The sequence below is a fragment of the Lepidochelys olivacea genome (assembly GCF_965140295.1).
Source record: "Lepidochelys olivacea isolate rLepOli2 genome assembly, chromosome: 13".
NCBI classification, from domain to species: Eukaryota; Metazoa; Chordata; order Testudines; family Cheloniidae; genus Lepidochelys; species Lepidochelys olivacea.
The window spans coordinates 31,399-44,060 of record NC_140423.1 but is presented as its reverse complement, the minus strand read 5'-3'; positions in this window follow the sequence as shown (position 1 = coordinate 44,060).

Genomic DNA, 12,662 nt, shown 5'->3' with positions numbered 1-12,662 from the left:
CGCTAAAAGCACACATTAAATGGATTAAGAATTGGCTGACAGACCTCAAAAGGTAGTTGTCAAGGGGAATCGTCATCCAAACAGGTATTTCTAGCAGGGATCTGCATGGATCAGTACTAGGCCTGAGGATGAAAATGTTGATTAGTAGTGATCTAGAAGTAAATATAAAATCACTGCTGATAACATTTGCGGATGACAGAAATATTGGTAAAGTGGTAAATAATGATACGCACAGGGAAATCGTACAAAGAGATCTGAATTGCTTGGTAAACAAAATGCATTTGAATACAGCCAAATGTAGTGTTCTTCATCTCGGAGCAAGGAATGTAGGCCATACCTACAGAATGGGGATCAGTATCCTGGAAAGCAGTGACTCTGAATAGAATATAGAGGTCATAGTCATAGTGGCCAGGCAACTCAACATGAGCTTCCAGTGTGATGCTGTGGCAAAAAGGAATATCACAATCTTTGGATGTATAAACGGGGCAGTGAATAGGAGTAGAAAGGTACATAGTGTTGGTGAGACTGATACTCTGTACATAGGTTTCAGAGTAACAGCCGTGTTAGTCTGTATTCGCAAAAAGAAAAGGAGGACTTGTGGCACCTTAGAGACTAACCAATTTATTAGAGCATAAGCTTTCGTGAGCTACAGCTCACTTCCTCAGATGCATATCGTGGAAACTGCAGCAGGCTTTATATATACACAGAGAATATGAAACAATACCTATTCCCACCCCACTGTCCTGCTGGTAATAGCTTATCTAAAGTGATTTCCAGCACAAATCCAGGTTTTCTCACCCTCCACCCCCCCACACAAATTCACTCTCCTGCTGGTGATAGCCCATCCAAAGTGACAACTCTTTACACAATGTGCATGACAATCAAGCTGGGCTATTTCCTGCATAAATCCAGGTTCTCACATCCCCCCCACCCCCATACACACACAAACTCACTCTCCTGCTGGTAATAGCTCATCCAAACTGACCACTCTTCAAGTTAAAATCCAAGTTAAACCAGAACATCTGTGGGGGGGGGGTAGGAAAAAACAAGAGGAAACAGGCTACCTTGCATAATGACTTAGCCACTCCAAGTCTCTATTTAAGCCTAAATTAATAGTATCCAATTTGCAAATGAATTCCAATTCAGCAGTTTCTCGCTGGAGTCTGGATTTGAAGTTTTTTTGTTTTAAGATAGCGACCTTCATGTCTGTGATTGCGTGACCAGAGAGATTGAAGTGTTCTCCGACTGGTTTATGAATGTTATAATTCTTGACATCTGATTTGTGTCCATTTATTCTTTTACGTAGAGACTGTCCAGTTTGACCAATGTACATGGCAGAGGGGCATTGCTGGCACATGATGGCATATATCACATTGGTGGATGTGCAGGTGAACGAGCCTCTGATAGTGTGGCTGATGTTATTAGGCCCTGTGATGGTGTCCCCTGAATAGATATGTGGGCACAGTTGGCAACGGGCTTTGTTGCAAGGATAAGTTCCTGGGTTAGTGGTTCTGTTGTGTGGTATGTGGTTGTTGGTGAGTATTTGCTTCAGGTTGCGGGGCTGTCTGTAGGCAAGGACTGGCCTGTCTCCCAAGATTTGTGAGAGTGTTGGGTCATCCTTTAGGATAGGTTGTAGATCCTTAATAATGCGTTGGAGGGGTTTTAGTTGGGGGCTGAAGGTGACGGCTAGTGGCGTTCTGTTATTTTCTTTGTTAGGCCTGTCCTGTAGTAGGTAACTTCTGGGAACTCTTCTGGCTCTATCAATCTGTGTTGGTGAGACTGATACTAAAATACTTCATCTAGTTCTGGTGTCTATATTTTAAAAAGGATGTTGAAATATTGGAGCAGATGTAGAAAAGAACCACAAAAATTATTCGAGAGCAGGAGAAAATGCCTTACAATGACAGATTTAAGAAGCACACCTGTTTACACTATCAAACAGAGAGGTGACTTGTTTACAGTGTATAATACCTTCACAGGGAGAAAATACCAGATACTAATGGTCTCTTTAGTCTATCTTAGAAATGGATAACTAGAACCAATGTCTTGAAGCTGAAGCCAGATACATTCTAATTGGAAATAAGAAACACATTTTAACTGGGAGGGTGATTAACCATTGGAACTAACTCCCAAGGGAAGTGGTCAGGGCCAGGTTTACACCTTATGCACCCTTAGGCACAGCATCTTCAGCATCCCCCCTGCCTATAGCTGACTGTGTTGCACACAGTTTTAGAGAGATGAGGCACCCCTAGAACGCTGGGACCCCTAGGCACATGCTTACTGTGCCTGATTGGAAATCTGGACCTGGAAGTGGTGGATTCTCCCTCTCTAGATGTCTTCAAATCACCACTGGATGACTTTCTGGAAGATGCTTCAGACAAATACAAGTTATTGGCCTAAATACAGCGGAGACTAGGTAAAATTTAAGGTCCTGTGATACACAAGAGTTAAGATTAGATGATCTAATGTCCTTTCTGTCTGTAAACACTATGACAGTACACACTAGTGCTATGTCTGCATTAGGGTTTTTCAACTTTAGTAATTCTCCAGTTCATCAGCTCCACCGCCAGTAGACTAGTGGATGCTGTACTGTAAGACATGGGGAACAAATATTTAATATTGGGCTCCTCAATCTCAGAGAAAGGTCTAACACAATACAATGGCTGAAAATTGAATTTAGGAAAATTCAGACTAGAAATAGGACATAAATTTTTAACAGTAAGGGTAATTAACTGTTGGAACAAGTTGCCAAAGATCATGGTGGATTCTCCATCACCAGCAATTTTCAAACCAAGATGGGATTTTTTTCTAAAATATATACTCTGTAAATTATTTTATGGCCTGTGTAATACATGCGGTCAGACAAGATGATCGCAATGGTCTCTTCTGGCCTTGGAATCTATAAAGACAGCATAGTCTTCAGTCTGGCTAAGTTCTAGCCTGGGTTCTAGTTACACTATAGCTTCCACTGATGGCACTATACCCGTGGACAGTTACTGGTGAAATAAATCCTAGGGTGGACAAATCCTTGGCTGCCTCTGACTGAAAATGAACCCCTGGAACCTCAGTAACACCTTGCTCCTAGAAAGTTTTAATTTCAGTCACAGGACACAGAATTAACTTGAATTATCTAGACCTGTTCTGTGAAATCCATAATAGAGAGGTGCATAAATCACCTCTGTGTTATCTAGCTATTCTTGTTACATTTCCTTAGTTCAATGTCAAAAATTAAGTTATTTCTGACCTCTAACCCTACAGCTTATCTTACTTTTTTAAAAACCATCCTGTGCTCTTTGTGTTTTTTAATGTTGTCACCAACAAGAAAAACCCTGGAATTGGAACTTACTTGGCAGTTGTGACTAAGACAGAATCAGTTTTACTCTGCTAAAGACAGATTGGCTCAGGACTGATTGCAGTAAACAAGGTGGTTATGATTTGGACAGATACACGGGGACCACAGGACACAAAAGAAGTAAAGATACACGTATTCAAAGGCATTATTTCTAAAGAGTTACATTTCAGCCTATAACTGCACTTTAAAGAAATCTATGTATCTCTGGCACTGCAATTTTATAGTCACGTCAATGCCTCACAATTAGTCTGCAGTTCATCATAGATGAGGAAATGAGGGAAGTGTAGTCCCTCCAGAATTACAAGAAGGCAAGTAAGTATGGCGTTAGCACATCATCATCATGACTAACCTATAGAATTACAAACAGTGGGAAATTACTGTTTTGCTCAAGATTTTTACTTTAAAAGGTTCAGTCAAACAAACTATGATAGGCAAACTTAGGGCATATCCCACAGGATCAATTTGTGTGACTACAGGGGGAGAGTTGGGGGGGTGCTATATTCTTTCCCATTGTCATCTTTTTCCTGTGGTTCTGAATTATAATTTCTAGTTGCAAAATTTCTCAAGACAAGGGGAGGGATTATGCTTTAGCGGTTATAGGGTAAGACAAAGAGCGAGGGAGATCTGCCATTTAGAGAAGAGTGTTAGTCACTTATACTATACTAAAAATACTATCTATTTTTGACTCTGCATCTATGAATATGTTAGACTCTGACTCAGCCAGCATGGATTCACCAAGGGCAAGGTATGCCTGACTAACCTAATTGCCTTCTATGTTGAGATAACTGGCTCTGTGGATGAGGGGAAAGTGGTGGACATGTTATGCCTTGACTTTAGCAAAGCTTTTGATACGGTCTCCCATAGTATTCTTGCCAGCCAGTTAAAGAAGTATGGGCTGGATGAATGGACTATAAGGTGGATAGAAAGCTGGCTAGATTGTCGGGCTCAACGGGTAGTGATCAATGGCTCCATGTCTAGCTGGCAGCCGGTATCAAGCGGAGTGCCCCAAGGGTCGGTCCTGGGGCCAGTTTTGTTCAATATCTTCATAAATGATCTGGAGGATGGCATGGATTGCCTCAGCAAGTTTGCAGATGACACTAAACTGGGAGGAATGGTAGATACACCAGAGGGTAAGGATAGGGACAGCGGCAGTGGTGAGCTGGAGTGGTGAGTGGTTGTTACATTTTGAAGCAGTTTTAGAACTGGTTGTTAACCTGCTTCCCTGCAGGGGGCGCTGAGGCTTTGCTGGGCTCTTGCTGGGAAGTGATGTAATTCCTCCTCCGGCCACTGGGGGCGCTGCACTGCTGGAGCCATGTGGGCTGCCGCCAAGCCCTGGCACGAGTCCTGGTGCTGCTGCTGCTCCCCCAACCCCTGGCCCTGGGGCTCCCGCTGCTGCCTGGTGGGTCCCCATCTGCTCTGCTGGGCCTGGGCTGCATCCTGCTGCTCTGGCTGCTCCGAGCCGCACTCCCCGTGAGCACCCACCACCCTGCCTGCAGCCAGCCCCTGCCTCCAGCCACCCCCATACCCCCTGCCTGCAGCCAGCCCCTGCCTCCAGCCACCCCCGTACCCCCTGCCCTGCCTCCAGCCACCCCCTGCACTCCCTGCCTGCAGCCAGCCCTTGCACCCCCTGCCTGCAGCCAGCCCCTACCTCCAGCCACCCCCGTACCCCCTGCCCTGCCTGCAGCCAGCCCCTGCCTCCAGCCACCCCCGTACCCCCTGCCCTGCCTCCAGCCACCCCCTGCACTCCCTGCCTGCAGCCAGCCCCTGCCTGCAGCCAGCCCTTGCACCCCCTGCCTGCAGCCAGCCCCTGCCTGCAGCCAGCCCCTGCCTCCAGCCACCCCCGTACCCCCTGCCCTGCCTCCAGCCACCCCCTGCACTCCCTGCCTGCAGCCAGCCCCTGCCTGCAGCCAGCCCTTGCACCCCTGCCTGCAGCCAGCCCTTGCACCCCCTGCCTGCAGCCAGCCCCTGTCTCCAGCCACCCCCGCACCCCCTGCCTGCAGCTAGCCCCTGCCTCCAGCCACCCCCGCACCCCCTGCCCTGCCTGCAGCCAGCCCCTGGCTCCAGCCACCCCCATACCCCCTGCCCTGCCTCCAGCCACCCCCTGCACTCCCTGCCTGCAGCCAGCCCTTGCACCCCCGCCTGCAGCCAGCCCCTGTCTCCAGCCACCCCCGCACTCCCTGCCTGCAGCCAGACCCTGCCTCCAGCCACCCCCGCACCCCCTGCCTGCAGCTAGCCCCTGCCTCCAGCCACCCCCGCACCCCCTGCCCTGCCTGCAGCCAGCCCCTGCCTCCAGCCAGCCCTTGCACCCCCTGCCTGCAGCCAGCCCCTGTCTCCAGCCACCCCCGCACCCCTGCCTGCAGCCAGCCCCTGCCTCCAGCCACCCCTGCACCCCCTGCCCTGCCCGCAGCCAGCCACTGCCTCCAGCCACCCCCTGCACTCCCTGCCTGCAGCCAGCCCCTGCCTCCAGCCACCCCCGTACCCTCTGCCCTGCCTCCAGCCACCCCCTGCACTCCCTGCCTGCAGCCAGCCCTTGCACCCCCGCCTGCAGCCAGCCCCTGTCTCCAGCCACCCCCGCACTCCCTGCCTGCAGCCAGCCCCTGCCTCCAGCCATCCCTTGCACCCCCTGCCTGCAGCCAGCCCCTGTCTCCAGCCACCCCCACACCCCCTGCCTGCAGCCAGCCCCTGCCTCCAGCCACCCCTGCACCCCCTGCCCTGACCGCAGCCAGCCCCTGCCTCCAGCCACCCCTGCACCCCCTGCCCTGACCGCAGCCAGCCCCTGCCTCCAGCCACCCCCGTACCCCCTGCCCTGCCTCCAGCCACCCCCTGCATTCCCTGCCTGCAGCCAGCCCCTGCCTGCAGCCAGCCCCTGCATCTCCTGCCTGCAGGCAGCCCCTGTCTCCAGCCACCCCCACAACCCTGCCTGCAGCCAGCCCCTGCCTCCAGCCACCCCCGCACCCCCTGCCCTGCCTCCAGCCACCCCCTGCATTCCCTGCCTGCAGCCAGCCCCTGCCTGCAGCCAGCCCCTGCATCTCCTGCCTGCAGGCAGCCCCTGTCTCCAGCCACCCCCACAACCCTGCCTGCAGCCAGCCCCTGCCTCCAGCCACCCCCGCACCCCCTGCCCTGCCTCCAGCCACCTCCCTCACCCCCTGCCCTGCCTGCAGCCAGCCCTGCACCCCCTGCCTCCAGCTAGCCTTGCCCCACGCCCCTGTCTGCAGCTGGCCCCACATCCACTGGTGCCCTGCAGTTCCCAGGGCAGTAACCCTGCACACCTGCTTCAATGAGGGGGGCAGGGAGCAGCTGGGACCCTCACATGTGCACACCCTAGGGTGACCAGACGGCAAGTGTGAAAAATCAGGACGGGGGTGGGAGGTAATAGGAGCCTATATAAGAAAAAGACCCCAAAATCGGAACTGTCCCTATAAAATCAGGACATCTGGTCACCCCCAGGGAGTGGCAGGGACCCACACATGTGAAACGGAGCTCATTTCTAGTTCAGGCCCATATTTTTTAAAAAGAGCTTTAGGCAGGGTTAACATACATCCGTATTTTCCCGGACAGGTCAGGCTTTTTGGTTCTTAAATCATTTAAAAATTCCTCCTGGGAAAATACAGACGTATGGAAAGCCTGTTGGTACAGAAAATACATACTGGGGCACGTCCCTTAAATCAGAACTTTTTATAGGGAACCGGTTATTAAGATTTTGTTAGGGGAAAAAACAATTAGTCCTTGCTTTTACCCCTTTAGGTGCTTGATTTGACTTTAGGATTTCACAATGTTTTAGATTCAGAGTTCAGTTTACACAGGCATCTTTTATTGGTGTACAGAAATACAGCTTGAGCTGGGTGCCGCCGGAGAGGGACCCCGCCCCTCAGAAATTGCAAGCAATTATACCCTTTACAGTTGGTAACACCGCCCTTGCCCATGTTTAAAGTTCAATTTTCTAATTTGAGTAGGGGTTTTTGCTTTTTTCCATTGGACAGTTTTGTTGCTGAGTGGACAGTCCGTTGCTGGGTGCAGGATTTGCTCTGGGAGACAGTCAGTTCTACTTGTATTTTTTTTTTAATCTTCAGTGATAACTGGCAGTTTTAACTGGTTTTGTAGCTGCTTTTTTAGCATTTCTTTTAGGTTAGCTTGACCTTGGCCTAAGGCTTTAACTACTTTAATTACTTATGCTAAGTTAGTAACTTATGCTAAGTTATAACAACAAACTGATTGAACATTCATATAAAATAGCATATAAGCACTTTTTTACAACAGTCCCCCCTTTGATTTTGTAGGCATTCCTGCCTATTTATTCTACAATTTACTTTGCATGAGCACTTTGCGATAGCCTTGAAAAGAACGAATTAACATATTTTGCAAAAGCTTTCTAATATACGATACTGCACAACATAATATTATTAGTACAATTAATACAGGAAGGAAAATTTTAAGTAATAAACTAAACAAACCACTAAGCCATGATGATAAACCCCACCCCGAAAACAGAGTTTGCAACCAATTGCTTTTAGGGGCGGTGTAGACAGCTTGTGCTTCTAATTCTGCGTGGGCCTCTGCCCGTACAACTTCCTAATAGACTTTATAGCTACTATTATTTACATACACACAACAACGGGACCCAAAGAGAGCGCAGACCCCTCCCTGGGATGCTAAAAGGTAGTCTAAGGCCAACCTGTTTTGGAGGGAATATGTTCTGAGTTGTTGTACTTCCTTATTTAATGTTTTTACCAGTGATTCCAAACCACTAATTGAGTCTTTTAACTTCAAGGCAACCTTTTTAAGTACCATTTGAAGTCTCATGGTGTAACGGCCTATGCATGTTATGGCTGGCCCTGTTAGTAGTGGTACTATTCCCAGAATGGAACACCCTAGGCAAACCATACCAATGTCGGCATCCTTTTCTATACCATACAAAAAACAACACCACCAATGTAAGTTCAATAAACAGGAACACAAGAAGTCCTGGTGGGCTGTAAAGGTTTCAATAACTGGAAAGCTTAGTCCATGGGTTGGAAGTGGCGTTCATTTGTGAAGTGGCTCATCCGATGGCTTGTTAGGATCAGGTGGGGGTCCCAGTGCCAACTTAACGTAGCTATGATGGATTTAGGAACCTTTACTTGCCAAGGGGTGGTGGCAGATGGTGGGAGTAATGTTCGTGGCTGTAAGGCATCTTTGGTATTTATCATTCGGAAGACAATTAGGGAGGACAGTGCATTTTGATGGTACTTGCCCACAAGCACAGATTTTAGCCCCTGGAATAAACCCACCTTACCACTTTACTCCACATTTCCAAGAATACATTTTGCAACTTTCTCCCTGCCAATGTACAATGCTCTGTCTTTGCCACCAAGGCCAATTTTTAATGTTTTTTGCAGTTAGGAATTTTTGGATTTTGGTGGTTTCAGCAGAGCAGGCGTTCTTTTTTCTCTTTTGGAACAGTTATGGTTTTGCATTATACAGGGGAGAGGTTACTAGCACGTTACCCTGTAGTGCTTTGGTTTTTTTAGCAAGTACTGAATGCAGGTTAGCTTTGTCAGTGGACAAGGGAGAGGTGACTAGCACTTTACCTTGTCCTTTTCCCTGCTGTTCAAAAGGAGGAAAGAAAAAACCCAGAAGGAGGGACAGGCTGATCAGTAGTTAAAGTGAAGTTATTTTAAGGTTGGAGGGGTTTTTTTGCAGTAAGAAGCATGGGTCCAGGCAGTCAGTCCTTGGCACTTCACAGCGGTGTTGGTAGTTAGCAGGACTTAATAAGGGCCTTTTCAGCATGGGGCCAGAGTAGTCTTTTGTTGATGGACCTTTATGTAGATCCAGTCACCTGGTTTTAACAAATGGCAGGTTTGCTCAGGATCCTTGGAGCAGGACTTTTTTCACCTGTAAATACAGAGACCTAACACATTTTATTAATGTCTGGCAGTGTTTTGCAGATTTTACAGCTGCTTGGGCACATTTAAGCCCCCCTCTTTCTTGGCTGTCAGCCAAATTCTAGCTGCAAGTAGTGTCCTTGGGCAGGCCAGCGTCTTATCTTTGGACCGAGCCTGCCAGCTACAGGGTTGAATTAGCTCGTTCTTTGTTTTTTTTTCTTTTTCCCTTCTTGGCTTTTATTAACCTGTAAAGGAAACTTTTACTTTCCACTCACACACCTTTGTTTAAAAATGAACACATATACATTGTCCATTATACAGCACTTTGGTCTTATTGTTTAATGTATGCCACATACACCCTTTTAGGAAAATGACTTTATTATGGAGCTTTGGAGCAACAAGCCAGGACAAGCACACCCACTTTTGAGGAGTTTACTTGGTACAACCTCTGGTGTTCAATAGCTTTTCTTCCTCCCCAGCCCTTTGGCTAGAAATTTGAGGTAGCCAGAAGGATTTCATGTATAATATGGGGAGTGGGTTAACCTTTCATGTCCTTGCTTCCAAAGACTGTTGGTGTGAGAATTTTAACAACAATTTTTTAATTAAAAGATTTGGCCAATGAAATTTCTTTTTCTTACTTAAGCAAATGTATTAAACTTTAGTATATCACATTTTTCTGATATTATTCAAACACTTTGTATTTCAAGTTGAATAAAACAAGTATTTGCATTTTGATTTAACCCTTCTATTTAGTTTTAAACTAAACTGTCCTATGAAAAATTAAACACAGCAATTCTGGCCACAAGACAAACACAAGACAGAACATAGAACACAGAACATAATTTCTATTGTGCCAGTAATTTCATGATATGTTGAATTGCTTTTCAACTGGCATCAGTTTTCTCTGATTTTTTGAAAGACAAAAAGAACATAGATCTACCCCTTTTGGGCAGTCAGTCATTGCTTAAAATATTTTCTTTTTATACAAATACTTTTGTTAATTGCAGGCAAAACAGAGGAATTACACATTTTTTTTTGTATTTGTTTCATAGGCAGCCCAGGTTTTAGTGGCTTCTACTTTATCAGTTAGGTAATTTACATTAAAACAAATGCTTTCCAGCCTGCTTCTAGATCCACAGCTTAAAGATTCTTACTTTAAAAAGGGCACAATAAACTTTACCAGACTTTTGATTGCCTTTTATTTTTAACTTCTGCTGTCAAACACACAGCAACCTGAAAAAGAAGACACCACTTATTGTAGCCCCTTGGAGCCTGAAGACACCACTTATTGTAGCCCCTTGGAGCCTGATAAGATATTAATTAAGTAGCACTGTATAATTGCATTCCTTTGGAAAAGGGCCCATTTTCCTTAAAAATGGCTGCAAAGAAACCAAGAGTTCTTTTTTTTCTAGTATTTCACAAAGTTCAACTGCTTAATTCTTTCCAGCAACTACAGAGTTAACTTTTTACTTTCCTTTTTTAAATCACTTGCTTATTTTCCAAAACGACACCCAATTAACTTAGATTTTACCATTCCAAGTATTATTTCGGGATTTACGTTTCCCATTCCTGTAATTATTTACTTCTCTTTTTCCACTATGCCCTCCAAGTTTCCAACCTGTTTTCCAATTTTTTTATCTGTTGCCTGCCAGCTTGGGCCCGATCCTGTTTTTCTTTCTGAACTATCCCTTCCATGAGCACCAGCTTTATCCCACTACTAATTTAACAAGGAGGGTGGGCTTCTTAACTAGCCCCCCAACCCCCTGGTCTCTTCTCTTAAATATTCTCACTCACAAAGGCTACCCGAGTCTTCCCCTGTGAGGCTTGTCACCTGGACAGAACGCATGGCCAGTTGGCAAGCAAGAAGGTGACGGGTATAAGTCAGAAAGCCGAGGGTAAGCTGGAGGAGGGGCAGAAGCAGGCATAGCACAGAGCAGGGCTGGAGACCCCTGAGATGACTAAGAAAAGGAGGAGGAAAGAGGACGTCCTTTCGCACGTGACTAAGCCCAGTTGTCCCATACATACCAATAATCCATTTGTTTGGGAAACCTATTTTTCAATTGTTGGCGTAAAAAGGTTAATTTTTGTAAATTAAAAATCCCTATGCCTGGCCATCGCTCCGCAGGATTACCACCATTGGTTAAAAATGGCCAGTCCTCCTGACACAACTCTACCAGCTTCTTTTTCCCTAGCCCCTTGGTACCATCAATCCTCCTCCAATTTCCCAACACTTCGGACAAGGGTGTCCCCTTTTCCACGCCCGAAGAATTACCCATTTTATATTCTCCTTGGGTTGTGCTTTATACTGATCAGGCCACGCACCCTTTCCAAGTGCACTCTACCTATATTTCCTTGGGCTGCGCTTTATGCTGATCAGGCCACACACCAGTTCCAAGTGCACTTTAACCAGAAACCTAAATTTGGAATTTAGAATTTAAGACTCACCCCTCGGTGCCCCTCGCTGCCAAAGATCCCAGATGAACTCACCCGTTGGTGCCAGGTGGATGTTTGGAGGCGAGAGGCCCCGACGATGGTCGACTAGAGTCCTGCCGTGGTCGCCAAACTGTTAGAGAAAAAAACAATTAACCCTTGCTTTTACCCCTTTAGGTGCTTGATTTGACTTTAGGATTTCACAGAGTTTTAGATTCAGAGTTCAATTTACACAGGCATCTTTTATTGGTGTACAGAAATACAGCCTGAACTGGGTGCCGCCGGAGAGGGACCCCGCCCCTCAGAAATGGCAAGCAATTATACCCTTTACAGTTGGTAACACCGCCCTTGCCCATGTTTAAAGTTCAATTTTCTAATTTGAGTGGGGGTTTTTGCTTTTTTCCACTGGACAGTTTTGTTGCTGAATGGATAGTCCATTGCCAGGCGCTGGATTTGCTCTGGGAGACAGTCAGTTCTACTTCTTGCATTTTTTTTTTATCTTCAGTGATAATGGGCAGTTTTAACTGGTTTTGTAGCTGCTTTTTTAGCATTTCTTTTAGGTTAGCTTGACCTTGGCCTAAGGCTTTAACTACTTTAATTACTTATGCTAAGTTATAAGAACAAACTGATTGAACATTCATATAAAATAGCATATAAGCACTTTTTTATAACAGATTTTGGCAGCTCATCACTGGACAGAGGGACCTAGACAAATTAGAGGATTGGGACAAAAGATATCTGATGAGGTTCAACAAGGACATGTGCAGCGTCCTGCACTTCGGACGGAAGAATCCCATGCACTGCTGCAGACTAGGGACTGAGTGGCTAGGCAGCAGTTCTGCAGAAAAGGACCTAGGGGTTACAGTGGATGAGAAGCTGGATCTGAGTCAACAGTGTGCCCTTGTTGCCAAGAAGGCTAACGGCATTTTGGGCTGTATAAGTAGGAGCATTACCAGCAGATCGAGGGATGTGATCATTCCCCTCTATTCGGCATTGGTGAGGCCTCATCTGGAGTACTG